Below are 12,515 nucleotides of genomic sequence, written 5' to 3'. Positions count from 1 at the left end.
TGATCAAGTTTTATGAATGTAGCAGCAATTCTCAATGAATTCTCAAGGTGTTGATCAGATATTTTGGTTCTAATTTTTCCCTTCGTGTGCCTCATCCTTGAAAATGCTCACAAATGTAGGTGCTGCTGAAAACTGATGACATGAATAAAGAGTGATTGTGAAGAGTGGGAGATTTTTCTTTGGGAAGATAAAACTTAGAAAAGTCCAGTAAAGAGACACTGTCAAATTCCAACTGTCAAAATCAAGTGTAAACACATTTTTACAAAAATTTAAAAAAATCTAAATTTTTAAGTAGGTTTATGATTTTGTGCTGGACTGCATGTGGCCCATGGGCCACAGGTTGGACACCTCTGCTCTACACAAAGAGCACCCACTCTGTAATGACCTGAAAGTGAATAACTATATGGACCACCTACAGTCAGGTCAATAAATATTGGGACATCGACACAATTCTAACATTTTTGGCTCTATACACTACCACAATGGATTTGAAATAAAATGAACAAGATGTGCTTTAACTGCAGACTGTCAGCTTTAATTTGAGGGTATTTACATCCTAATCAGGTGAACGGTGTAGGAATTACAACAGTTTGCATATGTGCCTCCCACTTGTTAAGGGACCAAACGTAATGGGACAATTGGCTTCTCAGCTGTTCTATGGCCAGGTGTGTGTTATTCCCTCATTATACCAATTACAATGAGCAGATAAAAGGTCCAGAGTTCATTTCAAGTGTGCTATTTGCATTTGGAATCTGTTGCTGTCAACTCTCAAGATGAGATTCAAAGAGCTGTCACTATCAGTGAAGCAAGCCATCATTAGGCTGAAAAAACAAAACAAACCCATCAGAGAGATAGCAAAAACATTAGGCGTGGCCAAAACAATTGTTTGGAACATTCTTAAAAAGAAGGAACGCACCGGTGAGCTCAGCAACACCAAAAGACCCGGAAGACCATGGAAAACAACTGTGGTGGATGACCGAAGAATTCTTTCCCTGGTGAAGAAAACACCCTTCACAACAGTTGGCCAGATCAAGAACACTCTCCAGGAGGTAGGTGTATGTGTGTCAAAGTCAACAATCAAGAGAAGACTTCACCAGAGTGAATACAGAGGGTTCACCACAAGATGTAAACCATTGGTGAGCCTCAAAAACAGGAAGGCCAGATTAGAGTTTGCCAAACGACATCTAAAAAAGCCTTCACAGTTCTGGAACAACATCCTATGGACAGATGAGACCAAGATCAACTTGTACCAGAGTGATGGGAAGAGAAGAGTATGGAGAAGGAAAGGAACTGCTCATGATCCTAAGCATACCACCTCATCAGTGAAGCATGGTGGTGGTAGTGTCATGGCGTGGGCATGTATGGCTGCCAATGGAACTGGTTCTCTTGTATTTATTGATGATGTGACTGCTGACAAAAGCAGCAGGATGAATTCTGAAGTGTTTCGGGCAATATGATCTGCTCATATTCAGCCAAATGCTTCAGAACCCATTGGACGCCGCTTCACAGTGCAGATGGACAATGACCCAAAGCATACTGCAAAAGCAACCAAAGAGTTTTTTAAGGGAAAGAAGTGGAATGTTATGCAATGGCCAAGTCAATCACCTGACCTGAATCCGATTGAGCATGCATTTCACTTGCTGAAGAAAAAACTAAAGGGAAAATGCCCCAAGAACAAGCAGGAACTGAAGACAGTTGCAGTAGAGGCCTGGCAGAGCATCACCAGGGATGAAACCCAGCGTCTGGTGATGTCTATGCGTTCCAGACTTCAGGCTGTAATTGACTGCAAAGGATTTGCAACCAAGTATTAAAAAGTGAAAGTTTGATTTATGATTATTATTCTGTCCCATTACTTTTGGTCCCTTAACAAGTGGGAGGCACATTTTGAGATAGAATCTAAGGTTAAGTTAAAATCTAGATATTATCCAACATGGTATTATGCAGATTCCCCGATTAGAAGAGCAAAAGGGGTGGCAATAGGATTCGCACAAAATATAAGGTTTGAGTTGGAGGATAGAAAAGTGGACCCAGAGGGGAGATATTTGTTTTTGAAGGGTAAACTGCAGGAGGTGGAGTGTACAGTAGCTAACATATATTGTCCAAACAAGAAGCCAGAGATATATTTGAAAGGTGTGCTAAAAAAACTGATAGACTTTAAAAAGGGCCGTTTGATATTGGCTGGGGATTTAAATTTTTGTATGGACCCAAAAAAAGATGCAACCTCTTCTGTGCAGCGAGCTGGGAGTAGGTCTCTGAGATTACTAAAGAAGGAAATCCATGAGTTTCAATTGGTGGACACATGGAGAATTATGCATATGAAGGATAGAGACTATACATTCTTCTCAAATGCACATGAGATGTATTCGAGGTTGGACTACATATTGATAGAACATTGATTTATTGAGTTAATGGTTGAAGTAGAAATAGGAGCAATGATTATTTCGGACCACGCCCCTGTTGTATTGAAGATGGGATGGGGAAGGGAGAAAACAGGTGGTGTAGGATGGAGGTTGAATGAGGCACTTCTCCTGGATAAGGATACTGCCCAGAAGATTGGGAAAGAAATTAAGAGATTTTTTAGAGAGAATGAGACAGAGGATGTGTCCTTAGCTACAGTGTGGGAGTCTCATAAGGCATATATAAGAGGTATCTGGATTGCGATTGGGGCAAAAAAGAAAAGAGAAAGAAGAGAGAAAATAAGCATAAGCAGACATATCCCCTGCTAAGCAAGCGGATTGCATCCGTAGTCTGCCTCATATGAAAGGGGGCCTAACCCTTTAACTGCCTCTTCTCCAGAGAAAATAAAGTCAGCTCAACTAATATCTCTGCATAGCTGAGCTCCTCCATGCCTTTTATCAGTTTAGTTGACCTTCCCTGCACATTCTGCCCCCCATGAATCATTCGCTGGGACTTACTGACAGACTCCCGCTGTGTACAATCCCAATGGGAGGGGGTGCCCATGTGTACACCCTACACCTGGAAGCAAGCAGCAATGTACCAGTATATCGCTTTGCCTGCACGGGCCACCCATCTGCAGTACATAATGAGCAGGCAGTCCTTAACCCCCGGTTTACATATATGCGGCCGTACGGGCCGCGGTTTCTGCGGGCACAAGAGCCCATTCATTTGAATGGAGTCTCCTGCCCATGAGACGCAGAGAAGTCCCTGCACTTCTTCTGAAAACGCAGCCCGCACAGGAACCTCAGTTCCCAGTACGGTTGCGGTTTCCAGTACGGGCGGCGTGCCATTAGAACTAATGGCACCCGCCCGTGGGTCCACATTCCTCTGTGCGGGTGGTGTGGCTGCACTGATTTTTGTGCGGATCCGAAGCCGCACCACCTGCACAGATGTGAACCTAGACTTAGCGGTTAGAGTCCCTAAAATTAGAAACAACAGCATTGAAATAACAGAGCTCAACTTTTTGAGTACGTGTAGATGTAAGCCACCTGGTTCAGGTGCTTTATTCACCTTTGTCTAAATATTTTAGGACCAAATCAATTTTGAATTGTGGTTCTTTTGGAGCAATGTCAATACTATCCCCATTACAGTATGGATCTGAGTGCCCCCATTTCTTCCACTTATACACAACTAAGAAGGACTACATTTCTCTGTTGTTTTATTACTATACTATTACTATACTTAATAGATTTGCCTTTTTTTGTCCCTAGTCACCAACTCTAAATTATCTTATAAGGGGTCTACATGCTCAGCCCTGACTTTTTTTTACTATTGATATAGTTGAAGAATTTTGGGGGTTTCTCCTACTCTCTTTTGCACCTGGTCCTTCTTTTAATGTTTACGGTCTTGATTTCCTTTTAACATGTTATATTCTTTGTGACTTTTAAATGATGATAGTGTTCCTTAATTTTTGTATTTTTAAATGTCCTTTTATTATTTATAGCTTCTTCAACTTTAACCACTTGCCCTCCTGAGGATTTACCCCCCTTCCTGACCAGGCCATTTTTTTTGTTAAGGCGCTGCATTACTTTAACTGACAATTGTGCAGTCATGCAACGCTGCACCCAAATGAAAATTTGCGTTCTTTTTTCCCACAAATCAAGCTTTCTTTTGGGGGTATTTGATTGCCTGTGTGGTTTTAATTTTTTGCGCTATAAAAAAAAAAGACCGGCAATTCTGAGAAAAAAAACAATATTTTTGACTTTTTGTTATTAACCACTTGTCCTCCTGAGGATTTACCTCCCTTCCCGACCAGGCCATTTTTGCATTACAGCACTACCTTACTTTAACTGACAACTGCGTAGTCATGCAACGCTGCACTCAAATTAAATTTACGTCCTCTTTTCCCACAAATTGAGCTTTCTTTCGGTGGTATTTGATCGCCTGTGCGGTTTTTATTTTTTGAACTATAAGCAAAAAAAACTGACAATTTTGAAAAAAAAAACAATATTTTGGACTTTTTGCTATTAAACATGTCCAGTAAATAAATTTTAAAAAATCAAATTTCATCATAAACTTAGGCCAAAATGTATTCTGCAACATGTCTTTGCTAAAAAAAGATCCCAATACATGTAAATTAATTGGTTTACGTGAAAGTTATAGCATTTACAAATGGTGGTATAGCTAATGGGATTTGGTTTTTTTCCCTAGTAGTAATGGCGGCGATCAGCGACTTTTAGCGGAACTGCGGCAGACATTATGACACTGGGGGGGGGGAACTAACTTGGTGTCACTGACACCCCAGTGACACCAATACAGTTAGCTAAAGAAAAGCACCGACACTGTACTAATGGCACTGGGCAGGAAGGGATTAATGTGAGGGGTGATCAAAGGGTTAACTGTGTGCTAAGAGTGTTTTACTAGGGGGCGGGGTGTGAGTTCTTCACTGTAAGCACACTGATCGGGATGGCTGTACTGTGCACAGCCATCCACAGCAGTGTGCTCGAGCTGACAGGGAGGAATATTGTTCGTAACCAAAACAATCTTTCTCCCCGTCAGAAATGCTCGGTAATCTCCGGGCACCGGCGGGTAATTACCGGGCGGGACCTGGTGATTGACATCTGCGACAGCAAACGGCGGCGTGGGTAGAGTGTGCCCCCTACCCGGAAATGCAAAATCACATGTATATATACGTGATTCTGCGCACTGGTGCCGCCCTGTAGCAGTATATCTGCTATTGGGCGGTCCTTAAGCGATTAAACATGTCCAGTAAAAAATTTTTAAAAATCTAATTTTGTCATAAATTTAGGCCAAAATGCATTCTACTACATCTTTACTAAAAAAAAAATTCCCAATATGTGTAAATTAATTGGTTTACGTTAAAGCTATAGTATTTACAAATGGCGGTATACATACTGGGTTTTTTTATAGTAATGGCGATCAGCAACTTATAGCCGGACTGCGGTAAGCATTCTGACACTGGGAGAAACTGACTTGGTGTCACTGACATCCCCAGTGACAGTAATACAGGGATCAGTGCTAAAAAAAAAAAACACTGACACTGTACTAATGGCACTGGGCAGGAAGGGGTTAACATGAGGGACAATCAAAGGGTTAACTGTGTGCTGGGGGTGTTTTACTATGGGGCCATGTGTTTGTGCTTCACTGTAAGCACACTGCTTTGTATGTGTGAACGAGCTGACAGGGAGAACTATTTTGTTTACAAACAATTCTCCCCATTGGAGATCCTCAGCAATCACCGGCTGGGACCCCTACCCGGAAATGCAAAATCACATGTATATATTTATATATATGTGATTTTGCGCACCCGTGCCGCCCTGTAGCAGTATTTCTGCTATAGGGCGGACAGGAAGTAGTTAAACATAGTCACATAGGTTTTATGTTTAGCCTTTTAAAAGTACTGTACTTTCCATGGGAATATATGTTGCAGTGTGTTCACATACAGTAGATTTGAAGAATTCACATTTCTGTTCTATATTCTTCGATGACAATATTCCCTCTCAGTCTACATCTTTTAGAGCTGCCCTCAGCCTTGGAAATCTGCTCCCTCAAAATTAAGAGTTTTGATCCTTCCAGTATGAGCTTGTCGTTTACAGTTTACATAAAATGAAATCATGTTATGGTGACATAAAAGGGGAAAAAAAACAAGCCACATTGTGTAGTACCACTGATATTAAACACAGTTCATTAACCGTAGGGTACTTAAAATGTAATATAGACAAGCACAACAGAATCACCACAGACAGGGCAGCGAATTTGATAATGACATTGGCGTGGCTCTTGACACGTTTCTTCACAAGAGAATGTCTTCAGGTGAGGGATTACAAAAATGTGTCTCATTCTTGTTCTTTCTATATGGCGGTTTTATTAAGACTGATACTGTAAAGGATTGAGGGTCATTTTTGTATACTGGAACTGGAGAATGGTTGAGAGTGGCAAATCATGTTACCATATGCACCAAGGACCTCCTTTATCATAAAGGTCTATTGCTTCTGGTAAGACCCCTGTATACTTGGTGGTGTGGGAGCACCTGGATGAACACCAGGTTGTAGTGGATTGGCCACAGCACCATTTTCTTTGGCATGAACTTTTAGTATTTACTGCAATACAAGATATAACCTTTGAGCAATTCATTTTTTATGTAACATTATCTTCATGTAATTTGATATCAATTTTCAATGGACAGTTAAAGGGATACCACACCTATTAGTTTTACTTATCTTGTATTCTGATGTTAGAGTACGGCTGTTTTTGTATACATTTATACTTGCACTGTGCGCAATATTTTTATTTGACTTTTTAGGCACTATGTAAATACCTATAACAAAAAAAATTATGGGCTAATATTAGATTCATGTTATTGTGTGTTGGGAACATGTGCACAATTATGTGACAAACATGCTGTTCTTTAGTTCCCCCCGTGAATCACTAAACCACCTGTTTTAATGCGCACAAAACTGCATCGTGCCACAGCACCATGTGGCATGATTTTTTTTAAAAAAAAGGTTGGGGGCTTCTTTCCCTGCATGTCTGTGGGTAGGGCAGCACACTGAAATGAATGGTCTGCCCTACACAAGTGTCAACCTAGCCAAATGGTGCACATAGTGGATATAAAAAGTCTACACACCCCTGTTAAAATGTCAGTTTTCTGTGATGTAAAAAAATTTAGACAAAAATAAATAATTTCAGAACTTTTTCCACCTTTAACCCCTTGCCTACCAGGCACTTATACCCCCTTCCTGCCCAGGCCAATTATCAGCTTTCAGCGCACTCACACTTTGAATGATAATTGCGCAGTCATGCAACACTGTACCCATATGAAATTTTTATCATTTTTCTCACACAAATAGAACTTTCTTTTGGTGGTATTTAATCGCCACTGGGTGTTTTATTTTTTGCGCTATAAACAAAAAAAAGCAAAAAATATGAAAAAAAAAGTTTTTCATTGTTTCTTTTGCAAAATTTTGCAAACAGGACATTTTTCTCCTTCACTGATGTGTGTTGATGAGGCTGCACTGATAGGCAGCACTGATAGGTGACAAGGATAGGCAGCACTGATGGGCACTGATAAGAGGCACTAATGATGCTGCACTGATGAGCTGGCACTGATGATGCTGCACTGAAGGGTACAGGTGGGTGGCACTGCTGGGAACTGATAATCAGGGCACTGATCATCAGTGCCCTGATGATCAGTGCCGATCACATCTCTGACAATTGCCGGTTGTCGGCAGTACTTTCCTCACACTGTAACATCATACGGAAAGTGCAGCTGATAACCGACAACTGTATTTACCCGGTGAACTGATGTGTCATTGGCAACAGCTGATCACGTGGTAAAAGGCCGCTGTGATTGGCCGTAGGACACAGTGATCAACTGCAGCGCGCCACTGGGGCCGTGTTCTGGGACGACGTCCATGGACGCCCTCGCAGAACTAGACAACCGCGCTGTAGCCGTCTTTCGGCTATAGCGCGGTAGGGAACTGGTTAATGTAACCTATAAACTGTACAACTCAGTTGAACAAACTAAAATCATTTGGGTGGAGGGAAGTAAAAATAAAAAACTAAAATAATATGGTTGCATAAGTGTGCACACCCTTAAACTAATACTTTGTTGAAGCACCTTTTGATTTTATTCCAGCACTCAGTCTTTTTAGGTATGAGTCTATCAGCATGGCACATCTTGACTTGGCAATATTTGCCCACTCTTCCTGACACTCCAAATCTGTCAGATTGCGAGGGCATCTCCTGTGCACAGTCCTCTTCAGATCACTCCACAGATTTTCGATCGGATTCAGGTCTGGGCTCTGGTTGGGCCATTCCAAAACTTTAATCTTCTTCTGGTGAAGCCATTCCTTTGTTGATTTGGATGTATGCTTTGGGTCACTGTCATGCTGAAAGATGACATTCCTCTTCTTGTTCAGCTTTCTAGCAGAACCCTGAAGGCTTTGTGCCAATATTGACTGGTATTTGGAACTCTTCATAATTCCCTCTACCTTGACTAAGGCCCCAGTTCCAGCTGAAAAACAACCCCAAAGCATGATGCTGCCACCACCATGCTTCACTGTGGGTATGGTGTTCTTTTGGTGATGTGCAGTGTTGTTTTTGTGCCAAACATATCTTTTGGAATTATGGCCAAAATGTTCAACCTTGGTTTCATCAAACCATAACACATTTTCCCACATGCTTTTGGGAGACTTCAGATGTGTTTTTGCAAAATTTAGCCAGGCTTGGATGTTTATCTTTGTAAGAAAGGGCTTATATCTTGCCACTCTACCCCATAGCCCAGACATATGACGAATACGGGAGACTGTTGTCACATGTACCACACAGCCAGCACTTGCCAGATATTCCTGCAGCTCCTTTAATGTTGCTGTAGAGGCCTCTTGGCAGCCTCCCAGACCAGTTTTCTTCTCGTTTTTTCATCAATTTTGGAGGGACGTCCAGTTCTTGCTAATGTCACTGTTGTACCATATTTTCTCCACTTGATGATGACTGTCTTCACTGTGTTCCATGGTATATCTAATGCCTTGGAAATTCTTTTGCACCCTTCTCCTGATTGATACCTTTTAACAATGAGATCCCTCCGATGCCTTGGAAGCTCTCTGTGGACCATGGCTTTTGCTGTAGGATGCGACTAAGAATATGTCAAGAAAGACCTACTAGAACAGCTGAACTTTATTTGGGGTTAATCAGAGGCACTTTAAAATGATAGCAGGTGTGTACTGACTCCTATTTAACATGATTTTGAATGTGATTGCTTAATTCTGAACACAGCTACATCCTCAGTTATAAGAGGGTGTGCACCCTTATGCAGCCACATTAAGTATTCTTGCATGGCAAGACCACTTACTGTTATCTCACATATATATTCTTATTATTATAGCCAAATTTTCCACCCTAACTCCTCCCACAGTTTTTACACTACATAGACAGTAATATACCAAAACGTGCGGATTGTTCCCGATTGGTGTGCTATTACTTTGTGGAACGTTTCACCAAATGGTTCACGTAATATCGGCATTTTTGTGGTGAAATTGGTCCCATAGGAATGAATGGCGGAATGTTCAAAACTAGAGTGGGAGCTGACAAAAGCTAGAGTGTGAGCTGAAAAATCAGGACATGATTTCTAAACTGCCATCACTCCCTCATTTTCAAGCCCACCTACACAAATCATATATCAAAACGTTCAGCTATCCCTGCCACTAAAAATGTCCACGGCTAATATAATCCACGGCTCATATAGTCCTGATAGTTTTCACAATATGACCATTTGTTTGCAACTCATGCTGCCCATTGACATTCATTTAAACTCCACTCTAGCCACCTCAAATTTAAAGGGCAATTTCTAAACTGCGACTGTACCTTCATTTTTAATATTTCAGAGACATACTATGCATCAAATGTAGGTCTGGGTCTTGTGATTCTCACAATATAAATACGTCGGTGTAGTATTTATAATTTTAAACTACAATTGTTTGAAGATGGCAACCGCCAGTGAAGTGAGCAAGTTGGAGAGGTTTGTTTTTAACTGCTCTTCTCTGCCCTTGCTGTAGAGTGAGTTGCATGAGTTTTTAACCCACTCCATAAAGTTACTCTGCCCAGTCCAACCTTTTCACAGTTACTCCAGCCACTCCACCCAGTTACTCCGCCCACTCCAGTTGTAGACTACTTGTGGAGGCAAGAACACTTCACACAATTTCCCCAGAAATTGTAGCTTTTCTAGTTTTAGTTTGTTATGTTTACTCCCCCCTAAAAGATTTCAGTTTGTTGTTCAACTGAGTTGTACAGTTTATAGGTCACATTAAAAGGTGGAAAAAGTTCTGAAATTATTTATCTTTGTCTCATTTTATTATATCACAGTAATCTGACATTTTAACAGGGGTGTGTAGACTTTTTAAACCCATTGTACAGTAGATGAAATATATGAAAATCTATCATTTAGACAATTTGTTTGTCTTTTGTCCAGTTAATGGGCACAAATCAAAAATCGGTAGTGACTTTTTTGAGCCAAGAAAAAAATAAAATAAAATCGAAGGAAAAATTTGGAACATTTCAGATGATAAATTGAAAGGTTAATGTGTTTCATGCCTCGTTAAGAATCTAACGGTAGGTACTGTGCATATTTGACCCAAAAGCAGAAAACAAAAAAAAACTGAATTCATTTATTTCCATTGCACAATTTATCGTTCAAATCTCATTACACGATGGCAATATCATTTGCTCTTATGACCATGTGCAGGGGCGAACTGACAACTCATGGGGCCCCCGGGCAATAGGGGATCATGGGGCCCTTGTGTCCTAGCTCACACTCAAACCACACCCAAAAAAGCCTATGAAAGGTACCAAGTGCATCTCATAGGGCCCCCTACAGACCCCGGGCCCTCGGGCAGTGCCCGAATGGTCAGTCCACCCCTGACCATGTGTCTGTTTTTCAAAAACCTGTTCAAACAATTTTTCGACTAGTGTATGGCCAGCATCGGGCAGTGCCGGAATACACGAATGGTCAGTCCTCCCCTGACCATGTGTCTGTTTTTCAAAAACCTGTTCAAACGATTTTTCGACTAGTGTATGGCCAGCATTGGGTGCAGTTTACACTTGTGGGTGGAAAAAGCATGTGGGTTTTTACTGCCAATCCCCCCCAAGTATACATGCTGCAGGAAAAATGATCCCACCTGTCCTGTTCAGTACTGCCTGCCAAATGTGACCAATTCAAGCGAATGGGCTGCACCACAACCATGCACATGGTTACAGCCTGGGCTTTTAGGGGTTAAAACAGGTGGTGAGGCGGTAGGGTTGCCACCTTATCCCTTTAAAACTGAACACATAAATTACACAGGTTCTGTGGCTGATTAAAGTGGTAATTAACTACTTGCCTACTGGGCATTTTTACCCCCTTCCTGCCCAGGCCAATTTTCAGCTTTCAGTGCTGTTGCACTTTGACAATCGTGCGGTCGTGCAACATTGTATCCATATGAAATTTTGTATAATTTATTTTTTTTTATACAAATAGAGCTTTCTTGCACTATAAACAAAAAAAGAGCAAAAATTTAAAAAAAAAAAGTTTTTGTTTCTATTAAAAAATTTTGCAAACAGGTAATTTTTCTCCTTCACTGATGTGTGTTGATGAGGCAGCACTGATAGGCTGTACTGATGGGCACTGATGAGCTGGTATGGATTGGCAGCACTGATAGGCTGCATTGATGAGGAGGAACTTATATTATTATTATTACAGGTACTCATATAGCGCCGTCAATTTACGCAGTGCTTTACATATATATTGTACATTCACATCAGTCCCTAACCCTCAAGGGGCGTACAATCTAAAGTCCCTAACTTACATTCATACATACACATACTAGGGACAATTTAGACAGGAACCAATTAACCTACCAGCATGTCTTTGGAGTGTGGGAGGAAACCGGAGTACCCGGAGGAAATCCACGCAGGCAAAGGGAGAACATGCAAGCTCCAGGCAGGTGGTACTGTGGGTGGGATTCAAACCAAAGACCCAGGCAGAAGTGCTAACCATTTAGCCACTGTGCTGCCCATCATATGCAGCAATGATGGGCACTGACAGGCAGCATTTATGGGTGGCACTGATGATCAGTGCGGGTGTCCTCTGTGACATTTGCCGGTTATCGGCAGTAGTTTCCTCTGGCTGTGACAGCTCGTGATCTGCTGTCTCATTAGACACAGCTGATCATGTGGTAAAAGGCCACTATGATTGGCCTTTTACCTAGTCATGTGATCAGCGTTGTTTGTAGGACACGATCACTGACAGTGCCAGATGTGTGCCACTGTGGGTGCATTCTGGGAGGACATCATATAACACCCTCCCAGAACTGGACAACTGTGCTGTAGCCGTCATTCAGCTATAGCGCGGTTGTAGGGTGGTTAAACGTACTCAGTGCCTTATCTGCATTAACCCCTTGGCGCCTCCCAGCCCTTTAAGGGTTTCAGAAGGCGGGAGGGGTTTAGGGTCATGTGACCGCCGTGACACATCATCACATGATTGGGAAGGGTCCCGACTGAAAGAGATCGAGACCTTTCCATGAGTACCAGATGTGAGCTGGGAGCGCACAGGGCGCGCGCTCTCA

This window comes from Staurois parvus, unplaced genomic scaffold (assembly GCF_062004578.1).
Source record: "Staurois parvus isolate SC_StPar_1 unplaced genomic scaffold, SC_StPar_1.0 ptg000199l, whole genome shotgun sequence".
Taxonomy (NCBI): domain Eukaryota; kingdom Metazoa; phylum Chordata; class Amphibia; order Anura; family Ranidae; genus Staurois; species Staurois parvus.
The sequence above is the reverse complement of the archived record's forward strand: the minus strand, read 5'-3'. Positions refer to the sequence as shown.